At 42.0% G+C, this 11009-nt stretch overlaps 1 pseudogene; it reads left to right on the top strand.

The window, feature by feature from the left end:
- Nucleotides 1-616: 616 nt before the first annotated feature.
- LOC148148895 (immunoglobulin kappa light chain-like) lies at nt 617-10066 on the top strand (annotated as a pseudogene).
- The last annotated feature ends 943 nt before the right edge of the window (nt 10067-11009 follow it).

Here is an 11009-nt window from a genome sequence, read left to right as displayed (position 1 = left end):
AAGGAACGACCCTTTATTCAGCAAAAGTCACTCTACACTCTGACCCAGCTGTTCCTCTTTAAATATTTACAGTAATAGTCATTAAAGATATTTAATTACTCAAATATGGTTTGTTTGATCTGCTTCAACTCCACTGGTTGAACCTTAAACTACTTCCCTATTTAACACAGAATGTGTTCCACCTGAACTGTTTCTTTGAACAACTGGCAACACACTCTAACCCAGAGAATTGATTCGGAAATTTTCAATATTTTCTTCCCTAAAGGTACAAATCTTCCAGTCCTTCCAGTCCAGTCGTGGGCGGCACAGTGGCACAGTGGTTAGCACTGCTGCCTCACAGCGCCAGAGACCCGGGTTCAATTCCCGACTCAGGCGACTGACTGTGTGGAGTTTGCACGTTCTCCCCGTGTCTGCGTGGGTTTCCTCCGGGTGCTCCGGTTTCCTCCCACAATCCAAAAATGTGCGGGTCAGGTGAATTGGCCATGCTAAATTGCCCGTAGTGTTAGGTTAAAGGGGTAAATGTAGGAGTATGGGTGGGTTGCGCTTCGGCGGGTCGGTGTGGACTTGTTGGGCCGAAGGGCCTGTTTCCACACTGTAAGTAATCTAATCTAATCTTCTCCAGTCTCCGAGCATGGAACGGGTCACTGAGGGTCACACTGCCTGGTTAAAGTGCACCATGAGGAACGCCACAGTGACAGACGCCATTGTTAAATGGTACCATCAAAAACCAGGGTGTCATAAGATGCGAATTTTAACACATGGGAAATATGTCTCTCACACAATGGAGCCCAGGATTCACTGAGCGATTCCAGTCTTCCAGAGACCTCCCCAATAACAGTTTCATTCTGATCATCACAAATGTGCAGCCCAGAGATACTGGGGTCTATTACTGTAAAGTGTGGGGAGAAAGATCTATGGGAGAGGAAGCCAGCTCAATGTCACCAGTAAGTACAGTTCTTCCTGAACTGTAACCTTTTGCTCAGTGAATGAATTGAAACTCAGTTTGTGATTTTCTTGAATTCCCTGCATTTTTGTAATCTCTAGAAATCCTGCAGTTGGGATTTTATTGAAACGATTTGTGAAATTTCATTCTGGAAGTTAGGTGGAGTGACCACCGAATGGACCTCTGTCCATTCCCCATCGTCTGGTACTTGGGCTAAACACTATTTCCTCATTAATACTTTGTTGCTCAAGTCATAACACTAATGATTTTGTGATTCCATTTCTGAGGAGGCTGTTTGATAAAACTCTCTGAATTCAGGATCCATTTGTTAAATTTCTGCTGAAGAAGATATTCTGAACCAATCAGCCTCATTCTGTTCACCTTCATTGTATTCAATTAATCTTTTGAAAATTGATACTGAGAACTGAAATTCCAAATCAACATGCTCATAGACTATAATTCTATTGTTCTAAATCTATAAACCTGAGATTTAGTCACAATACAGTGATGATAAAATCCAGGATGTTCCTCATGTTACATTTCAGTTTATTTCATCTCCACTGGTTGTTCCATGACCCATGGTGAGGCTAATATTCTTGAACCTGTGAGGTCATTCACTAAAACAGAATAAAATCCTTCTGTCAGAGTGTGTTTTACTCCTCTCACTGCAACCTCACCTCTGCAATTAACAAGTCACTTTGTAATCCAACTCTGCATACAGTTCCTGAACACACCCAATTAATATCTATTCGAACATTAATATCGCTGGAAGACAATAAGACCATAAGACATAGGAGTGGAAGTAAGGCCATTCGGCCCATCGAGTCAACTCCGCCATTTAATCATGGCTAACGGGCATTTCAACTCCACTTACCAGAATTCTCTCCGTAGCCCTTAATTCCTTGTGACATCAAGAATTTATCAATCTCTGCCTTGAAGCCATTTAGCGTCCCGGCCTCCACAGCACTCCGCGGCAATGAATTCCACAGGCCCACCACTCTCTGGCTGAAGAAATGTCCCCGCATTTCTGTTCTGAATTTACCCCCTCTAATTCTAAGGCTGTGCCCACAGGTCCTAGTCTCCTCTCCTAACGGAAACAATTTCTTAGCGTCTACCCTTTCTAAGACATGTATTATCTTGTGGGTTTCTATTAGATCTCCCCTTAACCTTCTGAACTCCAATGAATACAATCCCAGGATCCTCAGCCGTTCCTCGTATGTTAAACCTGCCATTCCAAAGATCATCCGTGTGAATCTCCACTGGACACGCTCCAGTGCCAGTATGTCCCTCTTGAGGTGTGGGGCCCAAACCTGGACACAATACTCCAAATGGGGCCTAACTAGAGCTGTTTAAAGGCTCAGTAGCACATCGCTGCTTTTATATTCCAAACCTCTTGAGATAAATGACAACATTGCATTCGCTTTCTTAAATCACGGATTCAACCTGCATGTTTACATTTAGAGAATCCTCGACTAGCACTCCCAGATCCCTTTGTACTTTGGCTTTATGAATTTTCTCACCGTTTAGAAAGTAATCCATGCTTGTATTCTTTTTTCCAAAGTGCAAGACCTCACATTTGCCCACGTTAGTGCAAGATAGGATTATTAGGCAGAGTCAGGGATTGACTTGACTCAGTGTCTCTCAAGATCTTTCTTGGTTTACCTCATTGCTTTGAAGCTGAAGGAAATACTCCCCTCAAAACTGAGACCCTCCAGTGGTCTCACTCTCCTTGTTCATATTTAAAGACAAATTCTCTGGACTGTTCTGGTTTCCCTCTCCCTCATTAGTGCATTCAAAGCATTCATATTTTATCTGTCCTACATTATAGTTAAAATAATTATTTACATTTGTGATGTATCTTTTCCTGAAAATTCTATTGATGTTCCTCTGATTCTCATCAGTCTCCCATTGAATTGGCTTTGGTATGTTCTGTCTTACGAAAATGGGAAAATGTCAACTTCTGTCAATTGCTTTTTTGGTTCCAGTCTTTCTCCTTTGTTACTTGAAACTCTTTCTGTCCATTCTAGAATATAAGACTATATGACTATATGATTAGGCAAAATGGGAGGATATTTAATTGGGGAAGAGGAAACTATTATGCGAGTAGACATGAGTTAGGAAGCATGGACTGGGAGCAATTGTTCCATGGTAAAGGCACTATAGACATGTGGACACTGTTTCAGGAACAGTTGTTGCGAGTGATGAATAAATATGTCCCTCTGAGACAGGCAAGAAGGGGTAAGATAAAGGAACCTTGGATGATGAGAGGGGTGGAGCTTCTCGTCAAAAGGAAGAAGGTAGCTTACATAAGGTGGAGGAAGGTAGGGTCAAGCTCAGCTCTGGAGAATTACAGGCAGGCAAGGAAGGACCTCAAAAATGGTCTGAGGAGAGCCAGGAAGGGGGCACGAGAAAGACTTGGCAGAACGGAGTAGGGAGAAAACAAAGGCATTTTACACTTATGTGAGGAATAAGAGAATGGTCAAAGAAAGAGTAGGGCCGATCAGGGATAGCATAGGGAACTTGTGTGTGGAGTCTGAGGAGGTAGGGGAAGCCCGAAATGAGCTTTTTGCTTCTGTCTTTATGAAAGAAACAAACTTTGTAGTGAATTAAATCTTTGAAGAGCAGGTGTGCATGCTGGAATGGATAGAGGCAGAGGAAGCTGATGTGCTGAAAATTTTGTCAAACATTAAGATTGACAAGTCGCCACGCCCAGACCAGATTTGTCCTCGGCTGCTTTGGGAAGTGAGAAATGTAATTGCTTCGCCACTTGCGAAGATCTTTGCATCCTTGCTCTCCACTGGAGTCGTACCTGAGGACTGGAGAGAGGCAAATGTAATTCCTCTCTTTAAGAAAGGAAATAGGGAAATCCCTGGCAATTACAGACCAGTCAGTCTCACGTCTGTCATCCGCAGGATGTTAGAAAGGATTCTGAGGGATAGGATTTATGACCATCTGGAAGAGCATGGTTTGATTAAATGCAGTCAGCACGGCTTTGTGATGGGCAGGTCATGCCTCACAAACCTTATGGAGTTCTTTGAGGATGTGACTAGAAAAGTTGATGAGGGTCGAGCTGTGGATGTGGTGTATATGGACTTCAGCAAGGCATTTGATAAGGTTCCCCATAGTAGGCTCATTCAGAAGGTCAGGACGAATGGGATACAGGGGACGTAGCTGTCTGGATACAGAATTGGCTGGCCAACAGAAGACAGCGAGTGGTAGTAGAAGGAAAATATTCTGCCTGGAAGTCTGTGGTGAGTGGTGTTCCACAGGGCTCTGTCCTTGGGTCTCTACTGTTTGTAATTTTTATTAATGACTTGGATGAGGGGATTGAAGGATGGGTCAGCAAGTTTGCAGACGACACAAAGGTTGGAGGTGTCATTGACAGTATAGAGGGCTGTTGTAGGCTGCAGCGGGACATTGACAGGATGCAGAGATGGGCTGAGAGGTGGCAGATGGAGTTCAACCTAGATAAATGCGAGGTGATGCATTTTGGAATGTCGAATTTGAAAGCTGAGTACAGGATTAAGGATAGGATTCTTGGCAGTGTGGAGGAACAGAGGGATCTTGGTGTGCAGGTACATAGATCCTTTAAAATGGCCACCCAAGTGGACAGGGTTGTTAAAAAGCATATGATGTTTTGGCTTTCATTAACAGGGGGATTGAGTTTAAGAGTCGTGAGATCTTGTTGCAGCTCTATAAACATTTTGGTTAGACTGCACTTGGAATACTGCGTCCAGTTCTGGTCGCCCTATTATAGGAAAGATGTTGATGCTTTAGAGAGGGTTCCGAGGAGGTTTATCAGGATGTTGCCTGGACTGGAGAGTTTATCTTATGAAGAGATGTTGACTGAGCTCGGACTTTTTTCATTGGAGAAAAGGAGGAGGAAAGGGAACCTAATTGAGGTATACAAGATAATGAGAGGCATAGATAGAGTCGACAGTCAGACACTATTTCCCAGGGCAGAAATGGCTAACACGAGGGTTCATAGTTTAAACTGGTTGGAGGAAAGTATAGAGGGGATGTCAGAGGTGGATTCTTTACACAGGGGGTTGTGAGAGCATGGAATGCGTTGCCAGCAGCAGTTGTGGAAGCAAGGTCATTGGGGACATTTAAGAGACTGCTGGACATGCATATGGTCACAGAAATTTGAGGGTGCATACATGAGGATCAATGGTTGGCACAACGTCGTGGGCTGAAGGGCCTGTTCTGTGCTGAACTGTTCTATGTTCTATGACGATATGAAATAGGAACAGGAGTAGGCCATTCTGCTCCTCGAGCCTCCTCCACCCTTCAATCAGGTCATGGCTGCTCCAATATTTCCACATCCACTTTCCTGCATTTCCCACATAATCCTAGAATCCCTGACTGATCAAAAACCTGTCTGTCCATGGTCCTGCCTGTTCCTGATAGCTCATTAAGAATCTATCGATCTCAGCCTTAAATGGACAAGGATTCTGCCCCCACAGGTCTTTGTGGTAAGGAGTTCCAAAGTCTCACAATCCTCTGAGAGAAGAATTTCCTCCTCATCTCAATCTTAAACTGGTACTCCTTTATTCTGAGTTAAGAGTGTGGTGCTGGAAAAGCACAGCAGGTCAGGCAGCATCCGAGGAGCAGGATAATCGATGTTTCAGGCATAAGCCCTTCATCCTCAGTGTGAAACTTCTTCCCAGGATGCCTACCTTGAAGAAGCTCTCCCCCGCTAAATAAACTCATTCCTGATGAAGGGCTTATTCCCGAAACATTGATTCTCCTGCTCCTCAGATGATGCCTGACCTGCTGTGTTTTTCCAGCACCACACTCTTGACTCTGATCTCCAGCATCTGCAGTCCTCGCTTTCTCCTAGCTTCTTTATTCTGAGACAAAGCCCTCTGACACTAGACCGTCCATGAGGGGAAACATCCTCTCACCATTCACCTGTCAAGCCCCTTCATAATCTGATAGGGTTCAATGCGATCACCTCTAATTCCTAATCCCCAGTGAATAGAGTCCCAACCTGTTTAGCCTTTGTTCAAAAGACAATTCCTTCAGCCCAAGGATTATCACAGTGAGCCTTCTCTGAACTTTCTGCAATGAAATGATAACTTTGTTTAATAACAGTCCAAAACTGCTGACAGTGCTCCAAATGTGGTTTCCCCAACCCCTTGTACAGTTGCAGTAAAAGTTCCCTCCTCTTACACTCCAACATTCCTTCTGTTTTCCTGACTACCTGCTGTCCCTGTTTGCTAGCTTCCAGAGTTTCATGGACAGATAACCCCAAGCCCCATTGTGTTTCAGCTTACTGCAGATTTTCTCCATTAAAATAATTCCCTGTTCCATGATTCGCCCTTCCAAACTGGACAGCTACAGGTTTTCCCCATGTTATACTCCCAATACAATCCCCACATCCTAAGTTATCGATATTTCTCTGTAAAGTCTTTGTATCCCTCTTGTTTGGAAAACTGCAAACAATGCAATTGCTATTTCTATAGCCCCCTCTTTTAGGATCCAATGATTCAAGCCCTCAGGGCCATGGTACACATTTTGCTTTTTACCCCTTTATTTCGTCAAACACTTCTTCTTTATTGATGATGATGGTATTTAATTGATCACCCTATATTCTTTAGTATTACTGGGACATTTAATACACTGTAAAGAATGATGCAAAATATCTGTTTAACTCCTCAACCATTCCCAGATCCATCTTTGCAGTTTCATTTTCTAAGTGGCCACGATACAATTTGACTGGTCTCAACATTTTTATATATTTAATGAAGCTCCTATTGTCAGTTTTTATGTTAATCATTGGTTAACCCTCCATTCATTTTATTTTATTTGCTCTGCCATTTTTTTTTTTTGTTCAAAAAAGGGCATCAGTTTAGTTCAGTTGGCTGGATTGTTGGTTTAGAGAGCAGTGTGATACCAACAGCATGGGTTCAATACCCATCACTGGTTTGAGTTTACCAGGAAAGACTCTCCTTCTCAACCTCTTCCCTCACCTGAGATCTAGTGGCCCCCAGGTTAAATCACCAGCAGTCACTTTTATGAGAGAAGCCCCAGTGGTCTCATAAGACTGTGGCGACAAAACAACAAGTTTGGAAAAATACAGAACATGAGATTCCTCTTTGATACCTCTTCCCAACAATTACCTTCCCCTTTCTTTAACCCAACTCCCACAAACTAGGCCATGTCATCACATGGGCCGCTACCAAACACAACCCATTATCACCCACTAACTGTCCCCATTAGCAATGATTCATTCTCCCAGGCTGCCCTTCCTGTACTGGGGTCAGTTTGCTCATCTTCCAGATAGCCCCCAGTCTCATCTACACAGGGAACAAGAATCTCAAATGTGTTAGACAGCTCAAGGGCCAAGGCTTCTTCAGCATGACCTCCTTGATCCCGCTACCTCCCTCACTCAGAATCACACCATCTTTTCCCTGACAATTGATTGATTCCAAGGTATGACTGCCTCCTGAATCAGTGTCCAGGTAACTTGCGCCCCCTCCCTGATGAGTTAGTGTTTGAAGCTCTGACCCTACCTCAGCAACTCTGAGCCAGAGTTCATCAAGAACCAACACTTGCTCCAGCTGTGCTACACTATGAACCACAATGGGGTCCATCATCTTCCACATCATGTAATTATAGCACATCACCTGGTCCTTCACCTGTTAGTACATAGTTTTTCTTAAATTTTCTATATGTCGTTTGGTTTGTAATCTGTCAAATATTTCTCATATTGACCTTTAATCTAAAATCAACTTCTAATAGATAGACAAATAGATAGTACCAACCGATGACCTGCATGTTTTCCTGTGACATCACTCTTTGTTTTGTGCTGGGTCTCTGACGCTGAGCTTCAATTTATCCTGTTAAACAAAACTTGACAAACTATCACTCAAACAGCAAGTGAAAGCACCTCTTCCCCTTGGCACTGAATTCTCACACTGCTCCAAAACCCCAGACCTGTGTATTCACTCTGTTGTGCCTCACTCTGGATGTGATCTCTTCTTCCTGATCATGTGAAATATTCATCTTCCATGATGCTAATTTCTCTTACATTCACATTTATTTTCTGTATCTAAGTGATGGAAATCCCCGATCCTTGCTTTCTCCCTTGCCAATTCTACAAATGTCCCATTTGGTTTCTTCCTTGTCGTGTTAATTTTCAAATGAAAGATCCAGCTTGATGGATCCAAGTTTCATTATTTTATTTAATGAGGTGGTCTTTCACTGCAACATAAGCAGGTAAGGCTGCAGCTTGGCTTATAACAAGAAAAAGAAGTTTATTACATGACAGATATTAAGGAAAAAATAGAATAAAACAAATTATTTATTTGTGATACAATTCAATAAAATTTAAAAAGCACATGGAAACAATAAAATTACCAGCACCATCCCTTCACAGTGTTCATCTGGAACTCAATGTATTGGTCACACTGGAGTTTCAATTTCAGATGGACAAAGGGAAGTCAGAACAGTTTGTACCATTTCCAAGTTTCACTAGTTTTACTTTTGAACTCACGTTTAAACATTTATTAATGATTAATGCTTTATTTTTGAGAACTCACTTTAAAATGTCTTGTTTTATTGAAATAATTAATCCCACTGTTACACTCCTACAATCTGTCCTTTCTACTTAAGTATGATTCGGAGGACATCAGAAATTTCAAACAAGTTTTAATTTATTCAGACCTTTTCTTCAAAAGATGCAAATCCCCCAGCCCATCTCCAGTCTCCAATCCTGGAACATGTCACCGAGGGTCACACTGCCCGGTTACAGTGCACCATGAGGAACGCTGCAGTGACACACACCGATGGTCCCTAGGACCAGGAGAAACCAGGGAATAACACAGAGTCGATTTTAACACATGACTTGGGACATCACAGAATGGAGCCCAGGATTCCCTGAGCGATTCCAGTCTTCCAGATACACGTCCAATAACAATTTCATTCTGACCATTACTAATGTGCAGCCCAGTGATAAGGGTGTCTATTACTGTAAAGTGTGGGGAGATATCAGTGGGACAGGAACCCAGCTGACTGTAATGGGTAAGTCCTGTTTATCTGACAATAGTCTGACACAGCAAACATTTCCACATGGATTTATTGGAGAGGGGAATGTGTTCCATTCCTCTGGTAGGGAGAAAGCAGCGAGTTTGATCTGGAAATGGAATTCAAACTCTGTGTGTCTGTTTTACTTTCCTGTAAATAACCTCAGTCACTGCTGACTGTGTCCTGGGGTTTTACAGTCATCAGTGAGATTAATATGATTTTGATCAAGTCCAAGGTAACAGTCAAGATGTTTGTAAGAAAGGTATTCCTGCTGTTTTATGATCACAATTGGCCTTGATGTGTTTCTTGGTCTTAAACTGATTTCATACATCATCAAATCTTGTTTTACTCACAGACAGAATAAACTGTTTCTCCTCTTGGACCAGTTCTTCAATCTCACATTCTTTATCTTCTCTCTGCCTTTCTGCTTCTCCATCTTGTTTGTTCTCAGCATTATATTTAGCATTTGCCTGTCTCCACCTTATTTTGTTTCATTCAGTCTTGGGATGTGACCATCACTGGCTGGGCCAGCACTTGTTGTCCATCTTGAATGGCCCTTTGAGAAGGAATGGCTTCACCCAGAGAGTGGTGACAATGAAGACTGTGACAATAAAGCTAATTCAATTCAATACTGGCTCCTCATGCGCCACTGCTGTCCACTTCCCTTTATCCTCACTGCCATCTCAATCATGCAAAGATAAACTAGTAAGTTATGAGCTACCTTTCCTGCATTATGCCTCTGGAGTACATTAATTTCAATTGATCAAATTTGTGACATCAATCTTTGTGAAATATCACACTTACTGGGTTCCTTCATTAGCTTTGTGCTTTGTTGTCTATTGTATTCACAGTCTACACAGACTAACAAAACCCACAAAAGGGTTGTATTTAGTGAACCCTTCAGCAAAAACCTCCGAAAGAGCAACTTCAGTGCAATTCTGCTCTAACCTGCTCTTAGATTTGACTGTACTGTGTCTCCCATGTTGATTGTAAAACTACCTTTATAGCAAAGCTTAAATAATCATAAAAATGTTTTTTTTATTGTAAGCTCATTATTACATGGGAAATATTGAAAACTATGCTGAAGGATGACAATTTCTACAACAGCCATCAGGACTGTCAGAAGGTTTCCCCAGTATCCCTGAGTGTGTTACAGTCTCTCAGACTCTCCTGGATTCTAATCTGGGATTTATGCATTTGCTTTAAGGAGTGCAGAATCTATCAGTCTGGGCTGTTAGACAAGGGGGAGACAAAACATGATTCCTGACAACTTTCCCTCACTTTGTTCTTGTACCTCAATCAGATCTCAGAACTTTTTAAATTCAAACTCTGTGTGTCTGTTTTACTTTCCTGTAAATAACCTCAGTCACTGCTGACTGTGTCCTGGGGTTTTACAGTCATCAGTGAGATTAATATGATTTTGATCAAGTCCAAGGTAACAGTCAAGATGTTTGTAAGAAAGGTATTCCTGCTGTTTTATGATCACAATTGGCCTTGATGTGTTTCTTGGTCTTAAACTGATTTCATACATCATCAAATCGAACTGTAAAGAGGTGAATGATGAACACATTCTCTTTGACTGAAGGGCTCAAGGTATAAATATTTGGGTTTTTAATTGTCCAGTTAACATTACACATTATTTGACCAATATTTATCAATTAGCAGAAACTTTATGCCTCCCCTTTTTTCATAATTTGAGCTCTTACCAGGGTCAACAATGCGTTTGGTGCCTCTGCAAAGTATCATTTTTTCATAGCCTCCAGAAAACACACAGTAACATAGCCCTTGAGGAGAATTGATGGGTGTTCTGATTTCCAATGCCCTCCTGCTAGCAGACTATTTTCATTGTCATCGCAGTGATGGGAAATCATCGAGCAATTTAATTCTCATATTTTCTGCACTGTTCTTGAAAAGATTTGAATTTTCTCCAATCAGATTTGTGACTCTATTCTCTCAACAAAGTACAACATTTATTGGGTTTCATTATTAGTTTTGTGCTAAAAACCAGGCTGTATTTCCTGCTCCACACACAGCC

Source organism: Chiloscyllium plagiosum, unplaced genomic scaffold (genome assembly GCF_037043375.1).
Source record: "Chiloscyllium plagiosum isolate Xiang-an unplaced genomic scaffold, Cpla_swu_hap1 HiC_scaffold_10, whole genome shotgun sequence".
NCBI lineage: Eukaryota > Metazoa > Chordata > Chondrichthyes > Orectolobiformes > Hemiscylliidae > Chiloscyllium > Chiloscyllium plagiosum.
This window is presented reverse-complemented; position numbering and strand designations above follow the sequence as displayed.